The following is a 12,062-nucleotide window of genomic DNA, read 5'->3' as shown; positions in this document are numbered from 1 at the left end:
TTGTGGACACATTAGTGACACTTATTATCATTATTAAAACATTACACATGTTCTACTGTGTACACGAAAACATAAATAATAGTATTATTCGATAAAAATCACAAGAAAAGTATCTGTGGCAACTCGCGGGTCTTGAATCACCCAAGAGATCAGCTTCGAGTCACTCCTGCACATGTGCTCAACATCTTGTGATGACATTGTGACAAATTAGATTTTGTAATTGTTTTTCCATTTACATGATCAGGGAGGCAATTTTAACAACATTAAAAAAAAAATTGGGTATAATTTTTATTGTGCACCATGAAGTTATCATATTAAACAGCTGCACAGTACATGGGCTCATTTCTTAGACAAGTATGTATAATACAAGTATGTTTAGGGCAAGTATTCACAAATTATTAGTATATTAGCAAGTATATCACAACATTAAAAAAAGTTAATATTGCAACCATACTAGTTTTCCATGCAATACAATTTACTTTAAATCTCTCTATAGTATTTACAGGGAATATACAGTGCATAATCATATCATACCATACCCAATGAAGAGCAAATAAAACTACTAGTCCATTTCAATTATTATTTACCAACTATATTTACTTCAGTACAGTATTTGAAACACTTTATTGAGTACAGCGTTACATAATGTACAAGAGAATCAGCAAACTTACGTCCAATCCATCTCTTCTACAGCCTTAGCTATTTCTGGGAGTACACCCATTTCTGAAAAATGAATATTATATAAATTTCATAAGCCAAAGTAATTGGTTAGTAACAAAACTTTTAATTATCTTGTTTTAGACTTATGAGGAGGGGGCAGCATTAGCCCAGAAGAAAAAATGCAAAACTATTGTATTGTTCTAGCAGATTATAGGTATAAAAAAAATAAAACCACTACAATATTCCATTCATTGCATCATTCAAACTATGTAAATATAAAAAAAGACATGCACTCATCTCTCACTCTAAGCAGTATCCAACTGCTTTTTAAGACCTGTATACAGTGCTATCTCATGAATTGTCCACCATAATCAAATACTGTAAATGCACTCCATCCTTACAAACTGCTTCCACCCAGCCACTATTTCCATAACCCATTTGCTGTTCACACTCATTTCCTGCTTCCTCACTAAGTTTGCCCCACTATCATCTTGGTCCTATATCCCTATCGGGGACTGGTCAAGTCGTATACTGCAATTTCGGATACCGGGCTAGAAACAACTTCGTTCACTGAGAAGTTTGTACATACAAACCATTCCGTTCGTATATGCGCTGGTTTGTGTTCGCTGTTGTTCTCGTCTGAATAAATATATGGCACTTGTTCATATAATTAGCGCTTCCATTATTAGAATTATTTATCCATTATTAGAATAACAAGGTGCAAACCATACCCCCTTACAGTTGAAATCTATTTATTTATATACAAGAAGGTACATTGGGTTGCGAGAGTACATAACATATATTAAGAGGTACATTGTAGCAAGATTTGAGATTAAAGGATTTAAGACTAACACGTTTAGAAACAAGGCGCCCCCGAAGGAGGCTATTATTTGTTATGCACCCCATACTCAATCAGTAAGTAGTGGAGCAAAACATAGATTACATGGTCATAAAGTCTTAATCAGACCAATTCAATTCATGGTACAAGAATTCAACCAACTACGAACCACTTAGTTTGATGAAAGGGAGCAGTAGAACAACAGAAGTACACTTACATCGCATCAGGCTTGGATACCCATGTGCATGGGAAATAGGCTTACAGGTTCCGGAAGATGAGAGGAAATGTCAACACTGTGGAGAAATGCCCGTCAGACCACTGGAACATTATCTAACACAGTGCACAGTCACAAACCCATTAAGATTTCAACTTAGATTCAACAGAGCAGAAGAAGTTGTTAAACACATATGGCAAAATCTTACTGAAGCGATCATACGAGTCATAAATACTCATACTCCACCCATGTAAAACAGAAACAAGCAACACTTAGTGGGCCAGCCAGAGGCTTAGGGCCCGCGCAGGAATATCCCTGCAAAAAAATAAAAAAAATTCAATTCAATTTCTTTTTTTATTATGCACCCCATACCCATCCCGTGGGCGGTGGTGTAAAGGATTACAGAGGCACATAATCGGTTCAGGAACTGAACCCTCTAGTTCGTTTAGCTAAGCAAATAACAATTTGTGACGCTAGTTACAAAATTTTTAATATTATATATACATGTACACACTCTCATACATACATACATGTACATATATATATACGTATACATATATACATACACATACATATCTAATCACCTACACAAATACACACATCAATAATCTTTGTGTCACAAGTGATCAACAAGAGGCTCACAACAGTCACTATACAAGGCACTTTACATCTATGGTGAGTCACACAATTACTAGTCTTGCTCCACACCCACCCAACTGGGCGGCAGCTTTACAGTCATGTGCATGCATTACCTACAGTAAGCAAATTTTGGATACTTCGCTAAGATTTCGAGCAGCACATCATTATGAATGAAGTACTTACACATTTCTTGGACACTATTGATGGTGTTATCTCTAAATTCCGCGATTTTTTCACATTCCATTATATAATGACGCAAAGTATGCGAATAGTTCTGCTGACAGAGTTTACATTTAGTCAAATCTACATCAGCAGATGTTACAAACTCCCAGAGGTACTTGTAGCCGAGCCTAAGTCTAGCAGTGGTAACATCTAGAAGTCTGCTAACATTATTGGATGACCTATAGACGTGCGGTTCTTTTTGCATAATAGAATGATGATAGATGGAGTAACTGGTGTGAATTTAACTTTGCCTCAAGTCTCCGAAATTTAGTTGATGTTCCTGGGATATTGCTGCCCTCAGGCTGCTCAAAGGCAGTCCAAGTTGGTAATCAATTCCCTCTTTACGAGCAAAAGTCTTGGCCAACTCATCAGTTCTCAGTGGCTATTTTTACATTATCATTTACAACTAACTTAAGTTAAATAACAACCAGTAAACAGACTGCTGTTTTCTAATTCTAGTTCAGGCACTTCCTGGGATAAAACGCGAACATTCCTTAAGGAACTGTGAGGTGCTTATCTGTTTTTCCTCGTAACGGTCCCAAAGCTTCCACAAATGTTCATGTTTCTCTTTATTGCCCTTGCGGCGACTAGACTTTAGCTTTTGATCAGAAACCAGTTGGTATTGCAAGGTTACCAGGGACGCCTCACGGTACAGTAAGGGGATTAAAATATATAAAGCCAAGTTGTTCCTCACTGCCCTTTGATTCAGACGCTGGTGCCATCCTTCTACGTCATTGTTGGTCCTCACCAGTCGTCTAAATGCACACCAGTTCCCCAATTCCCACACACTGTTGCACAGCCACGTATTTTTTTATGTAATGAGTTAATTGTGTCGTTAAGGGTGAACTGCTAGCCGACTTTTCTAATTCAGCAAACGCCTTACAATTATGTAGTACACACGTACCACATAAGTACGTGTGTGTTACACACGTACACACACACCTTGTCAAGCACAAGACGAAGCTTGAAAAAGTTTAGTGGTATGCCAATAGGCTAGTCCCAGGACTAAGAGGCATGAGTTACGAGGACAGGCTGCGAGAAATGCACCTCATGACACTGGAAGACAGAAGAGTAAGGGGAGACATGATCACTACCTACAAAATTCTCAGAGCAATTGATAGGGTACATAAAGATAAACTGTTTAACACGGGTGGTAGGCGAACAAGGGGACACAGGTGGAAACTTAGTACCCAAATGAGCCACTGGGATGTTAGAAAGAACTTTTTCAGTGTCAGAGTAGTTAATAGATGGAATGCATTAGGATCGTACGTCAGGCTGCGAGCAGCCGCGTCCAACAGCCTGGTTGATCAGTCCGGCAACCAGGAGGCCTGGTCGACGACCGGGCCGCGGGGACGCTAAGCCCCGGAAGCACCTCAAGGTAACCACCTCAAGGTAAGGTGATATGGTGGAGGCTGACTCCATACACAGTTTCAAATGCAGATATGATAGAGCCCAGTAGGCTCGGGAATCTGTACATCAGTTGATTGCCAGTTGAGAGGCGGGATCAAAGAGCCAGAGCTCAACCCCCGCAACCACAACTAGGTGAGTATACACACACACACACACATACACACACACGTACACACACACACACAGACACAAACATACACACACTAATGCCTCTATTCACCTTGCAGTAAATAGGAACCTGAAAGTCAGGAAGCTGCTAAAGGCTGCATCTTGGGGATGTGTGTGTGTGTTAGATAAAAATATATGTTGTTTAGATATGATGGAGGAAAAGAGGGCGAGAGTCGGTACATTAGACAACAGACGCTTAGAAAGGCGGGGTCCAAGAGCTAACAGCTAAATCTTAGAAATAATAAATTAAAATATTTAATACACACACATACATGTTTCACATGAATTTGGCTGAGGGCAGACTGAGGGCTGATGGCCCCGTCGACGGGGCAGGAAGTCGGCGGTTGATCAAAGGCCTCCCACATCCTCCACATACCTGAGGATTATTCCGGCTAAATTTTAAACGGAAGTAATGTCTTGGTATTTACGGCTTCAGCGGGTGGGTGGGTCCGTGGGTTTATTACACTATGAGTGAAAACAATCGCCTATTCTCTATTTTATATTGCCGCTTGCAGAGCTAGAAGCTGTTGCCTCTTGTGTACGTTGCACAAGGGGATTAATATCTGGATTAATAGCTTTCAATATTTCCAGTATTTTTTAAGGTATCGCTTAAATACCGAAGATACTGTTATTGGACACCGCTTAATTGACAATGTCTCAACAACGCAGGCTGAAGATGTGCGTGGCTCCTGCTATTGCAATGATGCTCATTTGCTTTTCAATGATGCGCCTCAGTTGCCCCCTCTCTAACTTACCGTTCTAAATACCCCTTCTCCATCTCTCGCAAACAATCCCCCCTCATACATCTCCCCCCTTTCCTCCTGTCCCCCTGTCCATCTTTGTCGCCCTGTCCATCTTTGTCCCCCTGTCCATCTTTGTCCCCCTGTCCCTCATTTTGTCCCCTTGCCCACATTTTCTGTCCTCTGTCCCCGATCCCTTTCCCCCTGTCCCCCTCTCTGTCCCCCCTTTCCATCTCTCTGTCCCCCTGTCCTTCTCTATCCCATTGTCCCTCTCTATCCCATTGTCCCTCTCTCTGTCCCCCTGTCTCTCTCTGTCCCCCTGTTCCTCTCTGTCCTCCTGTTCCTCTCTCTGTCCCCCCTGTCACTCTGTCCCCCCCTGTCACTCTGTCCCCCTGTTCCTCTATGTCCCCCTGTCCATCTCTGTCCCCCTGTCCTTCTCTCTGTCCCCTGTACCTCTCTGTCCCCCTGCCCACTCTTTCTGTCCGCTGTCCTTCATCTGTCCCCCTCCCTTTCCTCCAGTCCCCTTGTCCCTGTCTCTGTTCCCCTGTCCCTATCTCTGCCCCCTGTCCCCCTGTCTGCCCTTTCTGCCCCCCTGTTCCTGTCCCTCTGTCCCTGTCCTTCTCTGTCTGTCCCTGTCCCCCCTGCCCACTCTTTCTATCCCCTGTCTCTCCTCTGTCCCCTCTCTCTTGGTCTCCTGCCCCCCTCTCCTCCCTCTGTCCCCCGGTCCCCCTCTCTGACCCTGTCCCTCTGTCTCTGTGTTTCTGTCCCTCTGTCTCTGTCCCTGTCCCACTGCCCCCCCCCTCTGTTCCCCCGTCCCTCCTCTGGCCCTGTCCGTCTGTCCCTGTCCCTCTGCTCCTGTCCCTGTCCGCCTGTCCCTGTCCCCCTCTGTCTCTGCCTCTCCTCGTTTCTGCCATTCTTTGTGTCAGCCTATCTCTCTGTCTCTTTCCTCGCTCTATCTCTGTCATTCTCTCACTGACTTTGCATATCCTTATCTATCCGTCTCTGTGTCTAACATTCTCTCCCTGACTCTGTCTATATCTATTTCTCTGTCTCGGTCTCCATCTCTCTCTCTCTCTCTCTCTCTCTCTCTCTCTCTCTCTCTCTCTCTCTCTCTCTCTCCTTACCTACATACATACATACATTTATTTAACACATGTGGTACACGCACAAGGGGACACAGGTGGAAGCTGAGTACCCAAATGAGCCACAGAGAGATTATAGAAAGAACTTTTCAGTGTCAGAGTAGTTAATAAATGGAATGCATTAGGCAGTAATGTGGTGGAGGCTGACTCCATACACAGTTTCAAATGTAGATATGACAGAGCCCAGTAGGCTCAGGAATCTGTACATCAGTTGATTGACGGTTGAGAGGCGGGACCAAAGAGCCAGAGCTCAACCCCTGCAAACACAACTAGGTGAGTACATACATACATACATACATAAGATATAAAACAGTGGAGGATTCCCAGGTAGAACAATCAACCACAATGCCCATTACCCCTTTACCCTGTTGTCCTTAACTACACAACTATACAAGAGTCATTAACACGTGTAATGGCTGATCCCCCATAACGATAGCATGAAGACCAATTGCCTGACCCGCAGTCCGTCTTGCTCCTCAAATAATTTTCGGGTTAACATGAAAACGTCTCTCGAGTTTATCTCTCTAATGTTGTTTTCCCATCTTTCATTTTATGAGCTTAGTTCCTTTATTATGCCCCAATTACTCATCCATTGAGAGGTAATTAAACTGAACCCAAATTTAATAAAGTTCCTTTTGCTAAGCAAGCTACAGTCTTGATAAAGTCAGATATATTGTTTGTTAACACATTTCTCAACAATGAACAGTTAGTTTTATCAAGCTAACATATGCTAACACAACGAGTGAGAGTATTAACTGGTCTAATTATTTTATTAGACCAGTATATATTATTAGATTATACTGGCATAATTATATATATATATATATATATATATATATATATATATATATATATATATATATATATATATATATATATAATGTATATATAATATATAGTGCCTGTTCATTACAACTATTTAACACTGGGAAGGGATCAGGATAAGGATTTGGGATTGGATGGGGAGGAATGGTGCCAAACCACTTGGACGGCGGTCGGGGATTGAACGCCTAGGACTGCTACTGTGCATTTAAATTACTAACTTACCTGAGAGTCTATATCCCTACATGTCAATGTTTGTGTATACTGGTAATGTGAGGAACATACAAAAGATAAGGGTAGCTGAACACCACAAAATGCTGAAGGACAACTTTATTAAAGTTGCATAATGAAATGTGTAAGTACTTCATTCATAATGATGTGCTGCCCGAAATCTTAGCGAAGTATCCAAAATTTGCTTACTGTAGGTAATGCATGCACATGACTGTAAAGCTGCCGCCCAGTTGGGTGGGTATGGAGCACATGACTGTAAAGCTGCCGCCCAGTTGGGTGGGTGAGGAGCAAGACTAGTAACTGTGTGACTCACTATAGATGTAAAGTGCCTTTTATAGTGACTGTTGTGAGCCTCTTGTGTAGTACATGTGTATACAACATTAATAATTTTGTAACTAGCGTCAAACAATAATAATAATAATAATAATAATAATAATAATAATAATAATAATAATAATAATAATAATATATAAATAATAATAAAACATTGTTATTTGCTTAGCTAAACGAACTAGAGGGTTCAGTTCCTGAACCGATTATGTGCCTCTGTAATCCTTTACACCACCGCCCACGGGATGGGTATGGGGTGCATAATAAAGAAAGAAATAGAAGAAATTGAAATTGCATAATACGGTTATTGACATTCAATAATAGTAAGATAAAGCAATGAGGACCAAATGGGAGACCAGTGATCAGATGAATATTATAGGCTCAAGGGTAGCCTTCTCTTCTTGTATATAAATGAATAAATAAATTCGTTTGTTTAATTCTAATGCTTGTAGGCGAGAACAGTTGTGAATGCCAGCTAGCGCACAAGTACATGAGCGCCCAAAATACTTTTACACAAAAGACATGTACAGACAGGCGTGTGGCTTCTGACTTCGCTTTTATTGATTAATATTAAATATTAGGCGCTTACCTATAATAGTTATCATTTTATACAAGTATAACTCTCACATAATAAACATAAAAGGAGTTTATCCAAAAACTGACAGAAGTGTTGTGTTTTGTGCGTTGTATCGTGTTTGTGGGCATTCGGGTGTGTTGTGTTTACGCTGGCGGGCGGCGTCCTTACCAACTCCGGATTATGTCTATTACATCACTAAATTTCATTTAATAACTATATGCCTGTTAAGTATAAGATTTTAATTGCTAATAGCATTATATTGTCGTTTTTATATGGAACACGTACACATATGCGAAACGTCGAAAGCTGGTGTCCGAAGTGGTAAAAATATTAGTGTGCGATGTTGTCAATGTACGGAGTGTCTTGTATCCCTCCTATCCTGTCAGGGCGCCTGACAGCTGGGTGGACAGCGCTTCCGATTCGTAGTCCTCAGGCTCCGGGTTCTATCCCCGGTGGAGATGGACACAAATGGGAAAAATGTTTCTTTCACCCTGATGCCCCTGTTACCTAGCAGTAAATAGGTACCTGGGAGTTAGACAGCTGCTACGGGCTGCTTCCTGGGGGTGTGTAACAAAAAGGAGGCCTGGTCGAGGACCAGGCCGCGGCGGTCCATAGAATTACCCAAATCGACCCAAATCGGCCCAAAACTACCCAAATCGTTCTAGCATTACGTAAGTAATGAAGAAATATGGTATATTTACTTACTATAATGTTGGTGCTACACATAGAACATGATCAAACCTATTTTTACTCTGAAATAATCTAATTTCATAACGAAATTAGACGTAAATATGTGAGAGGTGACGCCATAGGAAATCGACGGTCCAAGCGACAATTGTGTGGAGCGACTTATCCAAGATATATGGTCGCCAGGAGAGTGTTTGCTGCCATATCAGCCTCCTGTACACAGTGATCCAGTCCTTTTCGTTCATTGAACACCGAACCCTACACGCCCTCTGATATATTGCTTAATTAACAAATATTCACAAATAAAGATTATATTTGTATATGTTATCAGAAAGGCAGATATAAAATAGTTTTTGTGAATCCATCACAGAGATTATACCTTATTAGAGAGGAAAAATATTCATACTTTAAACAAGGCTTCATGGCCGACGCTCTCCTGACCGATATGGGAACTATGACCTTCCGAAGATCAATGTTAATTTAATCTAGATATTGTAATAAACGAAGTTTTCTATGTCATCATAAAGACATAAATATAAGCTGCATGTTAATAATTTGGCATAAATATAACTGAATTGAAAGTTAAGATATATGCCTTTTTATAGTTACTTGATGGCTCGCTCAGGGAGTGTGAAGGCCTCCACACAAGCCAATCAATTTTATAATTACTTTGCATATATGCAAAGTAACGCCATAGGTCTTTATGTCAGAATAAAGCCATGTAGACGATAATGTAACTACATTTCAAGGAAAACATATCTTAATATAATTATTAAATGAATGCAAAGTTATGGTTAAATAAATAGCCAATACCACATATTCGCCGGTGTCTGGACACATGAATAGTCGCATTAGGTGAAAGGAAATGTACCCAACCATTTCCATTTACCCAACCAGTTTGTGCACCCTATACTCATCCTCTGTGCGGTAATTTATTGTGCACCCCATACTCATCTTGTTACCAGTAGTTTGTGCAACCCATACTCATCCTGTGACCCGTAATTTATTGTGCATCCCATACTCATCCTGTTACCGGTAGTTTGTGCAGCCCATACCCATCCTGTGACCTGTAATTTATTGTGCAACCCATACTTATCCTGTGACCTGTAGTTTATTGTGCAGCTAATACTCATTCTGTGAGTCATAGGACATTGCGCAACCCTTTCTCATCGTGTGAATCTTTGTTTACTTTGCTCTCCATATTCATCCTCTGCGCGATAGTTTCTTGCGGTCCATAGAATTACCGAAATCGGCCCAAATCGGCCCAAAACTACACAAATCGTCCTAGCATTACGTAAGTAATGAAGAAATATGGTATATTTACTTACTATAATGTTGGTGCTACACGTAGAACATGATCAAACCTATTTTTACTCTGAAATAATCTAATTTCATAACGAAATGAGACGTAAATATGTGAGAGGTGACGCCATAGGAAGTCGACGGTCCAAGCGACAATTGTGTGGAGCGACTTATCCAAGATATATGGTCGCCTGGAGAGTGTTTGCTGCCATATCAGCCTCCTGTACACAGTGATCCAGTCGTCGCATTTCATGGCTCAAATTGTCGCAAATTTAATTGGTGATATTAAGAAGTAGAATGTGTATTTATAAAATATCTTTCATAAACAGCCATTAAATCTTTAATATTTATTAAACGTACATACTATGCCTGAAGCCACTAATACGCACAACATTTCAAGTAAGATGAGGAGATAAAAAAACACTTAGACTAAAACTTAATACAAATTGAGATTAAAGTATGAATTGTGTTGAAAAGAAAAGGGGGGGGGGGTACATGGCATAAATCAGCAATTAAACAAGTTGGTCAACAAATAGTATTGTTTGAAAATAGCAAGACATGGGGTAAACATTTAGGGGGACAAGTAGGTTACATGGAGTTTTTCTCTTAAACTGGTTGAGAGAGGTACAGCCTTTGATGTTATTGGGAAGGTCATTCCACATTCTGGGTCCCTTGATTTGCAGAGCATTTCTAGTTTGGTTAAGTCGCATGCTACATAGCCTTTCTGGCTTGGTGCTTTCTTTGATAATTATTTACTTGGTTAAGTCGCACTCTTGGAATATCAAATAAGTATGTTGTTAGCCCAATGACCCTCAACCGTTCCTGATACAAGAGATGACTAAGCTCAGGTATGATTTTTGTTGCCTGGTGTTGCACCTTCTCCAGAGCAGCTATATCTCTGAAGATGAGGTCTTCATGCCTGGATACAATAATCCAGGTGGGGGTGCACCAGAGACTTGTACAGCTGAACGACTACTTTCTTTTCCTTGAAGGTAAAGATACCCTTGATTATTCCCAGACTTTGGTTCGCTTTCGAAGACCTAACAGCTCTTAGACCTTAATTGTGTGTGTTAATGTTTTCTCCTGATGTTAGGCAAAGTGTGATTGCTGCTGCTTGGAGTTAGACTTTGTGAGCATTTTTAATTCGTTGTGATGGGTGCAGTTTGTGTATAAATTGTATATTCCAGATGGTGGGATTGGCTGTTATTGTGTTGTTGATTTGGTTAATAGGACTGTCACAAATGAAGGACATGTACTGTATAAACACTATCATACAGGTGGAAGGCCCTTGACACTGTTAAATATAATAAGCTACATTACATAGTTGGGGTTTCTCCATTATACCCAAGCTTATCTCTGACAGACACCAAAGTGTTTTGATGAACAATGCTGCTTATCTAATGCTGCCAATTAATGCTACATTCCACAGATCATATATGATAAAGAGAAGTGGACAAAGTATACCAGTTCACTCATCATATATGAATGACTTGCCAAATGCCATATAACATTTTGAGTCAGTACTATTTGCTTATGTTACAACCTTAATTTTCTCAAATATGTAAGCAGACAATTTAAATTCTATAGTGAAGATTGAACTAAAAACAGTCCACATGTGGCTACCTATTAACAAACTCATCCCTCAACATTGGCAAGACCTTTAAAAAACCTAAACACTATGAAAGATATTAATCCAGACCACCTTTAAAATGTCAAATGTAGCACAAGAGTCAACAGCTTCGAACTGAATAGGCCACAATGTAGGACAGAAAGGAGATGTTTTTTCACAGTGAAAAACCCATGGAATTGCCTATCTGCCAGAATTATAAATGCCAAGACAATACTAGTATTTCTGTTTAAAATTCAGCTGTAAATGATCCTCAGGAATAATGGGGGGACCTTTGATTAGCTACTGGCTTCCCATCCCCATTGAAGCCATTAAAAATGGTGGCCCCTCAGGTAAATCCATCATTTGAATAGATTAAAGAACAAAAAATATCCGAATTGAGAGAAGAACAGGAGGAAAATTCCTAGACATACATTTAAACAAGAAATTTAAATTTAGTTGCCCTCCCCCAAA

The 12,062-nt window shown here is 40.3% G+C and overlaps 1 protein-coding gene and 1 pseudogene across 14 annotated transcripts in view; one reads left to right on the top strand and one right to left on the bottom strand.

Annotated features, from left to right (window-relative positions):
* The window catches only part of LOC123763394 (ATP-dependent RNA helicase Ddx1-like), a 36,573-nt pseudogene extending 28,537 nt beyond the window's left edge, over positions 1-8,036 (bottom strand).
* A 186-nt stretch (positions 8,037-8,222) lies between these two features.
* The window catches only part of LOC123763285 (putative autophagy-related protein 11), a 28,451-nt gene continuing 24,611 nt past the window's right edge, over positions 8,223-12,062 (top strand). For 4 of the 14 annotated variants that reach the window (XM_069302967.1, XM_069302968.1, XM_069302960.1 and 1 more), the window contains exon 1: positions 8,223-8,664. The gene's annotated coding sequence lies outside the window, so the exon portion shown is untranslated. Of the gene's footprint in view, positions 8,665-9,508; positions 9,975-10,029; positions 10,262-10,307; positions 10,382-12,062 lie in introns of those variants that run through there. The other 10 variants (XM_045750414.2, XM_045750411.2, XM_069302964.1 and 7 more) reach the window with 5 other exon arrangements.

Source organism: Procambarus clarkii, chromosome 49 (genome assembly GCF_040958095.1).
Source record: "Procambarus clarkii isolate CNS0578487 chromosome 49, FALCON_Pclarkii_2.0, whole genome shotgun sequence".
NCBI lineage: Eukaryota > Metazoa > Arthropoda > Malacostraca > Decapoda > Cambaridae > Procambarus > Procambarus clarkii.
The sequence above is the reverse complement of the archived record's forward strand: the minus strand, read 5'-3'. Positions and strand labels throughout refer to the sequence as shown.